This window comes from Pteropus vampyrus, unplaced genomic scaffold (genome assembly GCF_000151845.1).
Source record: "Pteropus vampyrus isolate Shadow unplaced genomic scaffold, Pvam_2.0 Scaffold120, whole genome shotgun sequence".
In the NCBI taxonomy this organism is placed as follows: domain Eukaryota; kingdom Metazoa; phylum Chordata; class Mammalia; order Chiroptera; family Pteropodidae; genus Pteropus; species Pteropus vampyrus.
The window spans coordinates 1,820,530-1,833,036 of record NW_011888901.1 but is presented as its reverse complement, the minus strand read 5'-3'; the positions used below and the strand labels follow the sequence as shown (position 1 = coordinate 1,833,036).

Below are 12,507 nucleotides of genomic sequence, written 5' to 3'. Positions count from 1 at the left end.
TTATTAACCACCAAGGAAAGAGACTCAATTTAAGAAATGGTTTGCAAATAAATAAGTGATAAGGATATGTTAAATGTAAGTTCTAATTTAGGTCATAAAGACGTAAAATGTAGCTAAAAAATTGTGACAATTTTTTTTTTATTGTCTACATTATAAAAAAGAACAGAGTGATCTTTATGGAGACTAAAAATTGGGAAGTCAAAAGAAAATGAAATAATTTATCTTTTAAGGCTATCCAATATTCTCTGTTTTTCTAATATACTCTTAAGCTACAAAATTCATTTAGGTTTAAATTTACATAAATGCTTAACTTAGTTAAAATTACAATATTTTAACAATAGAACTGATTCTATCAGTTTAAAATTTTATAATCATTATTCCTCATAATTAAAGTAACATTTTAACTTTAACAGATTTAGGAAACATGAAGAAGTATACAGACATAAAAGTATAGTCACTGGCAGCACAGTCACATTTACTCAGTTGGGATAACAGTCTCTATAATTTCGTATATCAATATTTTTCACTCAAATTTATATGATCCTATTTTTCCACATCATTAAATATTTCCATTAAAAACATGATTATGTTTTGATGATAATGATATATGTTAACATCATATCATTAAGAATATTGATATGAATACTTTATGCACATCTTCGATTATTTTCTTAGGAAAAAATCATAGAAATGGAATTACTGAATGAAAAGATATGACCGTTTTAAGGCTTTTTGATAGATTCTGCCAAATTAACTTCCATGGACTTAGTAATAATTTATTTTTATCAGCAAGATATAGGTAAATTATGTAATTTTTTGAATACATGAGAGACTGAATGTTTTCACATAATAGTTAACTATTTGTATTTTTTATTATATGGCTTTCTTGTTCATATTCTTTGACAATTTTTCTCTCAGATGTTTAGTTTTTTATTGTAAATTTTTAAGGCTTTCTGTGAAACAAAATATTAATATTTTCATATCTTAAATGTGCCAAAAATTGATCCTACTTAGGTTGTTTGTGATAATATTTAAAGTATTATGTTACTACGATGCTTTGTACTTAATACAATGATTTAAAAAGTGCTCAATCTAGCAGAAATTTCCTTTATGCTGTATCCTTATGCATTTATATGTAGGAAGACATGCCTAGCTAGAATACGGTTTGATTTGGGTGCCTTATGGTTTTTTAAATTTTTATTTAATTTTTTAATCAGTCCAGATTTATATCGATTCCTGTCCAATTTATCATCTGCCAATATAAAATATATTGAGCAGTAGATGAATTAAATCTACTTGGTCTTCCCTACATCCAGTGTTTTTGTTTGTTTGCTTTTTGGAATGATATCTTATTCAGTCATTTTCTCTTTACAACTGAACCTCTGAGAATTCAAAATTAACATCCTTGCCTGTGAGCTTCTTATAGACACCAGAAAAAGTTTCAACTTTGTGTTCCACATTGTTCTGCTGTGCTTTATTTAACCAGATGACCCTTTATGAGCCGGCTGCCATCCAGTTTCTTGCTGATTCTCTTGCCCACAATTTCACTTGGGAAAATCATGTCCTCCAGGATCGCACCGTTCACAGCTGTGAGAGTGCAGTTCCTGGGATGCTTTTGCTTATTTTTTGTATGGCTGTTTTGAGTTGGCTTAGGCAAAATTCTTCTCTGAACAATAACAATAGTGTGCTTCCCGCTGAACTTTTTCTCCAATTTGCATACTAGCCGGGCTTGGATTTTCTGGAAAGATTTCAGCTGAGGAACAGTAACAAAGATTATAATAGCTTTCCGACCGCCATCAACTTCAGTTTCCTTGGCTGCAGTTATAATCAGCTCCCATAGCTGGGCCTTGAGGTCCGAGTTCATCTCCAGCTCACTGAGCGCCTCGGAGATGCGGGATTCGAACACTTCCCGGCTTCTTGCCTTTGCTGGGCTCCACGATTTTCGCGCTGAAACTGAGTATGGCCTCCTTCTAGGTGAGTGCCGGCCTGGGAAGCTCCCTACATCCAGTGTTGCTTCTTTTCAATCTAATCTCAACAGCCTAATTCCAATCAAATTACAACCAGAGAAATTTCATAACTCTAGACCTTCAGTTTCTTATCTTTAGGACGTGACCACAAAGACGTAACACAGACTCTAACTCCTTGTGTCTTATAAATTTATTTTGAAGCCAAGGCAAATTTATAAGCACACTTAAACAAAATTGGAAGATGACAATTCAAAAGATGCCATCTGGTAATGTTTGATAAATAGCAAATGAGAGATTACGAAACATATACAGATGTTCATATTAACTGCATGTTTGAGAGAGTTGGCATACATAATACAATACCTAATAAACCAGGATAAATTTCAGTTACATCTTGAGATACTAGTAGAATATATTTAAATCAGATTAAATTGTAACAAAAGAAATGGTGACAAGGAGTAGCAAATAGTAGTAATATTAATCCTTTGGGGGCAAAAATGAGTATAACAGATTTTGCTTTAACAAATAACTACTTTGTTGGTGTCACGTACTTAATACAATAATGAGAGTTGGTAATATTTAATTGATGGATTAGTTGTGCTACAGATTAGCTATATGACCTATGAAAATTACTTTTCTGACCTCTGTTTTCTCAATGTTAAAATGAAGAAGATGAATTGATGGACTTCTAAGGTCACTGAACATATCCAATTCTATGAGTGCATGACTCTATGAATGCTTAGAATTTCAGTCGCCTTGGTGAACTAAAGGTTGAAGGAATCCATTTATCAGCTCTCAAATTATACATATGGTAGATGCCTATTATTTCCCTAGACAAGATAGGCAATTCATTTTTATTAATTTTACATTCCTTTTTTCTTTCTACTCCAGCTACTTCATCTCAAGGAGAGTAGAAAGAAAAGGAGATTCTATCCATGATAAGTAGTATTTATTAAGTAAATATTTACTAAGTATTAAATATTCATTTCAATTATCCATACCATTTAGACAAAAAAAATAACTTAAAACTATCAAAACTATCCTTAAAATGAACCCAAGTATACATATACTGAGAATCACTGTCCAACAATTTTAAAAAATAGTTTGGTATAGAAAGAAATTACCACAGAAAATAATTTTCTATAACCTCTGCTGGTCAGAATAATCTCATATCTGTGTTTCTCTCAGCCAATTTTGCTTCCTATGCATTTTATTCAGCTGTCATGCTAACCTCTCAGTTTTTTTGTTTTGTTTTGTTTTGTTTTGTTTTAATCTGAACATGGCTGAATGTTAACCTGATACTAAGATGACTGCTGAAAAGTATTACATGTTTTAGTATTTTTTACTGATAAAAAGATTCAGTGAATTTCAAAAATTTACTGGTACAAGCCTTCTGCTAACATCAGAGTAGATTGTGGAACCATATTGCTTATCCAGAAGAGAGCACATAGTTGCAAATTTCAGAAATGTTTAGATTGTCTATGGTTTTGAAAAGCTATATGTCACAAATTTTTCATGGAGTCTCTCAATTTGAAGTATTGTACTTGTTAATTGCAGGAAATTCATTTATTTTTTAACTAAGAACATAGTTAAAGTAAATCAGATTGTCTTAAATTATTCAGATAGGAAGGGGGAGAGAGAGGGAGGGAAGGAAGAAGGGAGGGAGGGAAGGTGGGAGAGAGAGATTTGCTTAGTTCAACAATTTGTGAAAAGAATTTGCCGGACACTTTGCAAAAAGAATCTATGAAATGCCTCTCTCTCTAATTTTTCAAAAAGGCATGATAATTTTTTAATAGAAGATCAAAATGCATAATAACTTAAGCTCATTCAATTAATTCAATTCAGAAGATAATTTCTCTTAATGTTCATTTAGTTATGAATTGTATTCTTCCAAATTTGATACTTTCCACTCATCAATCCACCATCACAAAATGTGTGCAATGAACCTGAAACATAAGTCTATGGAACTTAATTCACCTTGGATTCTCTCACTTTGTTTCTTCTTTTACACATCACTTCATTGTTTTTGTGGCTGTTCACCTCCTTATCTATCACTTCTGTGCCCTATGTTTTACCCCTTCAACCAGCAAGAAGTTTTGCTGTCTCTATTGTGATCTTCATTACTACTTCTTGATCATTTGCTCATAGGCTAATTTTAATCCTTGATGCTCCATCCCCCAGCTAGAAACTACTCCAATGTCAGATTAACCAGGCTGAGTCTCTGATTTCTATATCCCCGTGTGAACTGTTTGTTCTCCCTATAGTTCTAATAGAAGACCATGCCTCTCGATGGAAATTGCCAGACTATTTTGATGTAAGGAATTTGGAATTAGACTTTAACTTTGAATCATAGCTTCGTTATTTGCCAGATCAAAATTTTCGACTATCTCATTTAAACTCTCTGTAAGTTATATTGTATAAAATTGGGATTTCTAAGTTTACTTCAATGAGTTGTAGCAATGATTGAGTAATATAATATGCCAAATGCATTAAATACATAACGCCAGCATTTTGTCTGGCCCATTATATGTGCTTATTAAATAGTAAACTATAACTCGAAACTCTCAACACTGAATCTTGTCTTTATTTTTTTAAAACTGAGATAATCGGGGAATTCCTTAACACGATAGTGCAGTAACGCCTCATTGCATATCACTCTTCCCTTAAGAACAGATCAGCCACTAACTATATAACCTAAGAATCCCATATCCCATTCTTTGTAACCTTGTTAGAAATGTGATCTTTCTCATTAAGCTGAACTCAAAGTTGACCTCCCATTTAAGAGAGAAGACACTACAATTATAGCCTCCTTAGCCTCTACCAGCATTAAATCAGCCCTAAAGAGAAGAATATTTCTCTGAATATAAGGAGACTTTGTTCTCAAAGGACTTGTTGATTAAATTATTGCGGATTTTGCATAAATAAACTTCGTTTTTTCTGAAATGTTATTTCATACAGATTTCTGTTTTGTAGAAATTAAAATCATAAGGTAAACTTCAGACCCAAAAAAGTTTACAGGTTAAATTTTAATTTTTTCTCCACTTAACCCCAATAAATTCAAAGTCGTAGAGTAGAAAGCTATGTACTACTGCCATCAAAGTAATACAGCCTATTTATTTGGTTTACCAGCTTCTACTTATTTAATATGATAAAAAACATTTAATATTTCTTCTTTAAAATATAAGAATTTGGTGGGAAAAGGAATAGAAGGAAAATGGAAAAGTTTTTTTCTTATTTCTAATTCTGTAATTAAATAAACAGAAGCTGCAGGACTTCTAATAAACTTAGTCTTATACAATATTTTAACCAATCTGAAGGGAGAAACCTGAAAACTAAACAAAAGAGGAAATAATATTGCTAACTTTTAGAAGAAAATCATGGCAGAATTCTCAAAAATAGTGGAAAGGAAGGAATGGCAATAGTGACCATTGTGTAATCCAATGCAGTGAGAAAGAACATTCTTGCAGCTTTTAAGAAGGAAGACAGCTTTGTCATTTTTCAACTAAATGCTGTCAGCTAGGCCAAAGTGTCCTTAAGTGAACATAAATAACTTTCTTGAAACATAAATAATAACCTGAAAAAGGCCAGTGTGTGATCATGATTTAACAAGACAAAGGATCATATCTGAAACAATACAGAGAGGAAATGCTGCAATCATAAAAGTAACTAAATATCCTCCTTTCACATATAACATGAATCATTATTATTATTTCTTTAACAATGGCAATTCTAGTCCTTAATTCATTTTTCTGCCTAATTATTATTATCAAGATGCAGAATCACTTAATAATCTTAGCTTCTATATAAAACTCAACGACAATAAAATAGCCCCTATTTCCTAAATCACCAAGAAAAGAAATAATCTCAGAATGATGGACTCAAGAACTCCTAAACTATATTTCTCAATAAAAGAAACAACCGTGCTTGAAAAATGTATCAAAATTTAATTTTTCAGAAATCTGTGAATTTACCAAAAGTAACATTCCAAGGACTATTTACTCAAGAAAATTGGGCAAATATCAGTAAAATCAGAGCTCACCCAAAGCACAATACCCAGAAAATTGCCATTACTTGACCTGTGTTGTGTGGAAGCTTCCTGGAAAACCCAAGTATTTGACATAGTATTTGTATTTATATACTCTGACTTGGAGCTTGCTCAGTACGAACAGTCATTTCTCCAGGGCACTTTTCTAACAACAACAGCAAAAACAGTGACAGTAATTTAATGTCATAGTGATCTGTGGCAGCAATAACTGTGGCAAACAGGAGGCGGACCAAAAACCTTAAAAGAAGTTAGGAATAAGATATCTACAGAGGGTTTTGAAAATGCTGCAATATATACCTGGAAATCTAGAAGTTCAGGCATGTGTCCAGGAAAGATTTGATAAGAACTACTCTCTCACCTATGGAAGATCTTGAAGTTCTGCACAAGTAGGAAGTGAGGGCTAAGCAGAATTGTAAAATGTTGGAATGTTGAATGGACACACACATACACAGAGTACCTAATTAAAGGATGGGAGGTTTATGATTAAAGATTTAAGAAATTTAATAACAACGTTTTATTGTTATGACCACCAAGAAAACTAAAACACAGAGGCTTTAGTGGCCACACATGACAGAATACATACTTTACAGAATTAATTCAGGATTGTCACTAAATAAACAAGTAGCAACAACAATAAACCTGGAGAGGAGAGGAATCTGAGTAGCCATATTTTATCCTTTTAAGTATTTAATTTTTAACAAAAGTTTATGAAACATATAAAGAAATAGGAAAGTATAAACATTATAAAGGAGAAAGAAAAGTGTCAGTAGAGACTGTCCCTGAGAAAGCCAAGATGTTGGACTTAAAGGAGTTAAAACCAGCTATTATTAATATGTTCAAAGAAAGACAGGAAACTATGCTTAAAGAAATAAAATAAGAGAGACACGTCTCTTGATATAGAGAATACCACTAAAGACATAGAAATAAAAAGATGAACAAATAAAAATTCTGTTTTTGGAATATATGACATAATTGGAACAAAAATGTCACTAGAAAGATACAATAGCAGATTTGAACTGGCAGAAGGAAGGAACAGCAGGAATGATAAAAGATTTAATTGCGATTATCCAGTTTGAGAAATGGAATGAAAAAGAACGCAGAAAAATTACACTGAGGACTTTTTCTAATTAGAGCAGTGACTAAGAATTAGAGAGGTTATTTGCTCTACACAAAATTACAGAGCTTGTTGAGGTGGTTTCTGAAGATGAACCAAAGTCTCCAGATTACAAAATGGTTTATTTCATTTTGAGCTTGTTCCAAGGAGTTGTCATTTTGGTTTAATTTCTCAAGATACATAGTGACATTCACTTTCCTTAGTGGATAAACCTATATTTTCCTGCCAAAATTAGGCCTTTATTTTGTAGTCTGTGACTTATCTTGCTAATTTTCTACTTTTAGAGGCAAGATACATGAAAGAAAAATAGATAGTAAATATTTTTTCCCTGAATCTCTGTATTTTCTCATGGGAATCTCCCCATATTTCCACAGAATAACTCTGCTTATAATTGATGCAATCATCATTTTAGCTATTTTATCATGTAAGCAGCTACTGGGTGGAAGTCCCCGATGGTATGATAAGAATCAGGAAAGCAGACATATTAGTCAACAGTGACTAGGTCCAATTCTGCCACCATACTGTCTATGTATTTATGCTCTTAGCAAGAAATTGCCAAATTTAAAGTTTGGACTCACATAACAGCTTGTATTTAAATAGCAACACCTGGTTTGAAAATTTCAAGTTTTCTTGTAGCCAATATTTTTATCTGTTCTCCCAATAATCCTATGAGTTATTAAAAAAAAAAAAAACAACTCACAATATTATTGTTCTATAACACATACAGAGAAACTAAGGAACAGAAGAAGAGGGGCCAGTTTATGAAACTGCTTATAGGCAATGCATTGGTGCACAGCCTGTTACCCTTGCATGGTCGCATAAGAGTGTGCCTTGGATCTGGAACACTTCCTTACATGGAGCCTCACAGCCTGTGATGGGCATCTTGTCTTGTTTGGAGATATCTTTCCCTATTCCAGATTTGATGTGTACTTTGTTCTGCCTCACTACGTGTTGTACAGCATCTGGCTAACCCACTGCTGTATCTGTTTCTGGTGGGGAGTGAATGCAGTCCTTTGCCTGCATCACAGAATGGGTGCATTGAGATCATTTCCCTGAACTGTCTACATGGTGGATCCTTCTGCCGCAAGGGACCAAAGCTCACTATAAAAGCTGATCTTTCTCTGTCTGTTCTAAGCTATTGTTCCATCTAGTGCCTATGTGAGTCTTGTCTTTTTTTGGTAACCTCTGGACCTGCAACCCACACAGTGGGTTGACTTTCTGGGACAGCTGCTCTTTTTCATGGTAGGCATTGGTTGCTATGTTGTTTGCTATCCCCATGCAATGGAACTCATCCCCTGGAGGTGGTGAGATGTATCACTTGCTCCACACTATATGAGTGGCTGTGTGAATGCGAGTGACAATAGTCATTCCTGTTGCCCTTGTTGCTGCTTGGGTGCAGCTAATAACTTTCCCATCTCTTGTATTTGTTGTCAAGCCACATATTGTTACTTATTGCTAGATAAAGGTGGTGAATTTTTCCTGCTGTTATTGTTCACGTTAAGAGTTGATCTGTCCTTTTAAAGTATCATTCATTGTGATTTTCCTTCTCAGGCATGATTTCCATGTAGCATGTCTGAAGATGAGTTTTAACAATCTCAGTTTTCTTACTTTTTCACTGAAGTGATTTTGATTATTTATTTTTGTTTCATTAAGGCAATGCTCGTTATTTGATATTTCATGGATTCTAAACAATGCTTTTTTTTGGTATGTGTTAATCTTTTTCCTAAATTTTATTTATTGTTTCTAATTTGAGAAATAGTACCTGAGTACTGACTACTCCATTTGTCTATTTGTCAATATGCTCAAGAAATCCTGATGCAATATTGGATTTTAAGTTTTGTGGGCATCTGGCCTAAAGATCTTATTCTTTTTTACTTTATCATTTGGAAACCAATTTCAGAATTCTTTGACATGCCCTTGAAATGCATTAAAGAGCAACATTAGGAATGACAGAATTAATTCTAGACAGCAAGCAGCATGTGTTTAATTCTTCTTTGTGAATATTTTATATTCTAAATCGGTGTTGTTCAATAGCATTTTCTATGATGATATAAAAAGTCTAGAACTATGCTAGCCAATATTGTAATCATGAATTACATATAGCTGTTGAGCATTTCAAGTGTGCCTAGGGCTAATCAGGAACTAAATTTTTAATTTTACCTAATTCTTATTGACTTAAATTTAAAATCTAAATAGCCACACGTGGCTCAGGTTTACCATATTTAAACAGTAGTTCTAAATCTTAAAGCTTATTATGTGTGCTTTATACAATATTTCCACATTACTTGTCTAGAGAATGGTTCATCCAAAGCCAAAAAAAGTTAAAGGAAACTAATCAAAAATCAATGGTATAATGGAAGCGAAATGAAATTTGCAGTCATGTAGAAGAACTTGGTTTACATTGAAGAAAGCCACATCATTTCTCTTAGTCTCTGTAAAGAAGATTGGAATACATTCCTTTAGAAATGTATTGAGCTATGCAGTTAAATACAATCAAACACACATGTAAACTCCAGAAAAAACAAGAGACTCAGTCAGAATTAGTTTCCTTAAATGTCCCCTAGTGTGAGTGTTTAGAGGTTTATCACAGGGTACTTCCCACCTGTTAGTTTGGGAAATCTCAAACAGGGATGTGGATGCTTGCATACTTTTTTGCAAACACACATTAACGATAATATATGTTTTTAGTAGTATACTAAGTATTTTGACTAATATTTCTTCTGTAAATAGAAGCACATGTTTACACTGTAAATTATAATTAATTTTAGTGTTTGTCTCTTGCTCAGAGATCTATTTGTAAAATTATATTAATTGCGATTTGGTTTTAATAACATAATTGAACTAGCAACAGAAGATAGCTACCTGTTAATCTTGTGCCCTTTTTTTTTTTCTTTATTAGTGTCCTTTCAGGAAAACTGAACCTACTGTAAAGAAAAATGGTTGCATGTATTGGAAGCATGAAGAGAGAAAAGTGGGCAATGATTTAAGTCGGATATTAGTATCTATAACAGGCAGCAGCCACCCACTCCTACAACTCAGCTGGGTGACTAAAATGAGAAGGTGTCAGAGCCTTCAAAGGCTGAGGAGTGGCTGATGGCCAGAACTGGAATTACAGAGCTGGAGCCTACTTTGCTGAAACAAAGAAAGTTGAGTCCTGTGGTTAAAATTAGAAATTCTTAACAGATGTACACATCTAGAAATGCTGCCAGGCACAAAAAGAAAGAAAATGGTATCTCCCATTCTTGTGCCATATGATCTCCTGTTAGTGCCTCTTATTGGCAGAAACTAACAAGAAGCCAGCTGTCAAGGGAGCCCAGGTAATGTAATCTGAATACTCTTAGCCAGAGCATTAAAGGGCAAAGAAGTTTCATGTGGGGCTGGGGGAAAAAAAGGTTTATAACTGAGATATCTTCTGTCAAAATGATATAAACTTTCAAAAATTATATAATGGTTACTTTGCTTGCTGATTTTTTTTTTTTGTTTTCATTCTCTTTATTTTTTATTTACTTTTTTACATTAAAATTTTTAAAATTAATTAATGTATTTATTTTTATTATGGTGACATTGGTTAACAAAATCCATAAGTTTCAGGTGTACAATTCAACTGTAAGGCGTATATATTGCGTTGTGTGTTCACTGCCTATAGTTAGATTTCTTTCTGTCACATATTTGACCCATTTTACCCCATCTGCCTCCCTGCTCCTCCCTCCTCTCTGGTAACCACTAGTCTATTGTCCATGTCCATGAGTCTCTGTTTGTTTGTCTTGTTCATTTGTTGCTTTTAGGTTTATATCCCATATGTAAGTGATATCATGTGATTTTCAACTTTTTCTGTATGGCATATTTTGCTTAGCACAATTATCTTGAGGTCCATCCATGTTGTTGCAAATGGCAGTATTTCATCTCTTATGGCTGAGTAATATTCCGTTGTATATATATACCACAGCCTCTTTATCCAATCATCTAGTGTAGGACACTTTGTTTACTTCCATGTCCTGGCCACCGTGCTTGCTGATCTCGAAGCCTTTAAATCTGTGATTTGGTATCTGGCTATATTTTTAGAACTTTCTTTCTCTTCATTTTTTCAAATACTTATTCTGTCAATCTGTCTTCTAATTTCTCATTTCTAGTATTCAAATTATGAATATATTAGACTATTTGATAGTGTACTACAGCTCTTGGATGTTCTCTTGTCTTTTATTTTCTATATATTTCTGTTTGGTTAGTTTCTGTTTACTTCTCTGCAAATTAACTATTCTTCCCTTGTCTGAATTGAGTCCACTGAGAAATCTGTTGTGGCATTCTGCATTTCCATTACTGTGTTTTTCATTTATTTAATTTCCAATTTTTTTTATGTAGTTTTGATATCTCTGCTAAAATTTTCCATCTGATCTTGTTCTTCTCTACCTTTCCATTAGTGCTTTTAAACTATTAATTATGTATTTTTAATTTCTTGTCAGATAGTCTCAACATCTGTGTAATAGGTAAGTCTTGTTTAGTTGATTGCTTTGTCTCTTGGCAGTATGTTTTTGTTGTTTTGTTTTGTTTTGATTTTGTCTTTTTATATGCCTATAACCTTTATTCTTTACATCCAAATCTCTTGTATGGAATGTGATTGAGACAAATAGATTTTATACCTGAAAATGGGCCTTTCTATATGCTTTGCCTTTGTTATGGGGACATGGTTTTATTTATTCAGGAGTTGGGTTGAGTTTGAGACTTTCTGCTATGATTGTCCTCTGGGCCCCCATCTTCACATTTATCCAATGATACCTCATGTTTAGTGTGGGAGCTGTATTAAGAGAAGATTTTTCTCAGTGTCCACTCTGCCTTGATTTTTAGGTCTTCCCTTTGCACTCTGCCTCAGAGAAGTCTGTTTCACCATCCTGCAACTCTTCCACCTTTTCCTTTCATTCATTTTTTCAACGATAATTTAGTAAGTATGTGTTCTACATATGATAGGACAAGTACCTCTTTAAAGTCTTCTTTTTGCCTTGAAGTAGTATTTTATAACATATGGATATATTTATTAAATACATTATTATTCCTTGACATGGTGGAGCATTTCTTACACAAGGAATCATTGGAAAGAGCACTTACGTATGAAAGAGGAAAAAATAGTGATTAAAATATCACATATTTGCTAGTATGACAGGCCTAAAACAATTTGAATGAAGCTAAATCAATAAACTAAATCACTGGTAATTAGAAATATCAACTGCAACTGTTAAGAGAAAATTAATTTTTATTTTTCTCCCCCATATTAGCTTTTTGGTCTTGACTTAAACATAAAAAGCCACAGTTCAAAATAGCAAAACTGTTTTTAATTCTATAAAATTATAACATATTTACATGTTCTTTTTAGTATTTTAACTTATGTG

The 12,507-nt window shown here is 33.1% G+C and overlaps 1 pseudogene; it reads right to left on the bottom strand.

The window, feature by feature from the left end:
• Positions 1 to 1,393: 1,393 nt before the first annotated feature.
• LOC105296153 lies at positions 1,394 to 1,864 on the bottom strand (annotated as a pseudogene).
• Between the last annotated feature and the right edge of the window lie 10,643 nt (positions 1,865 to 12,507).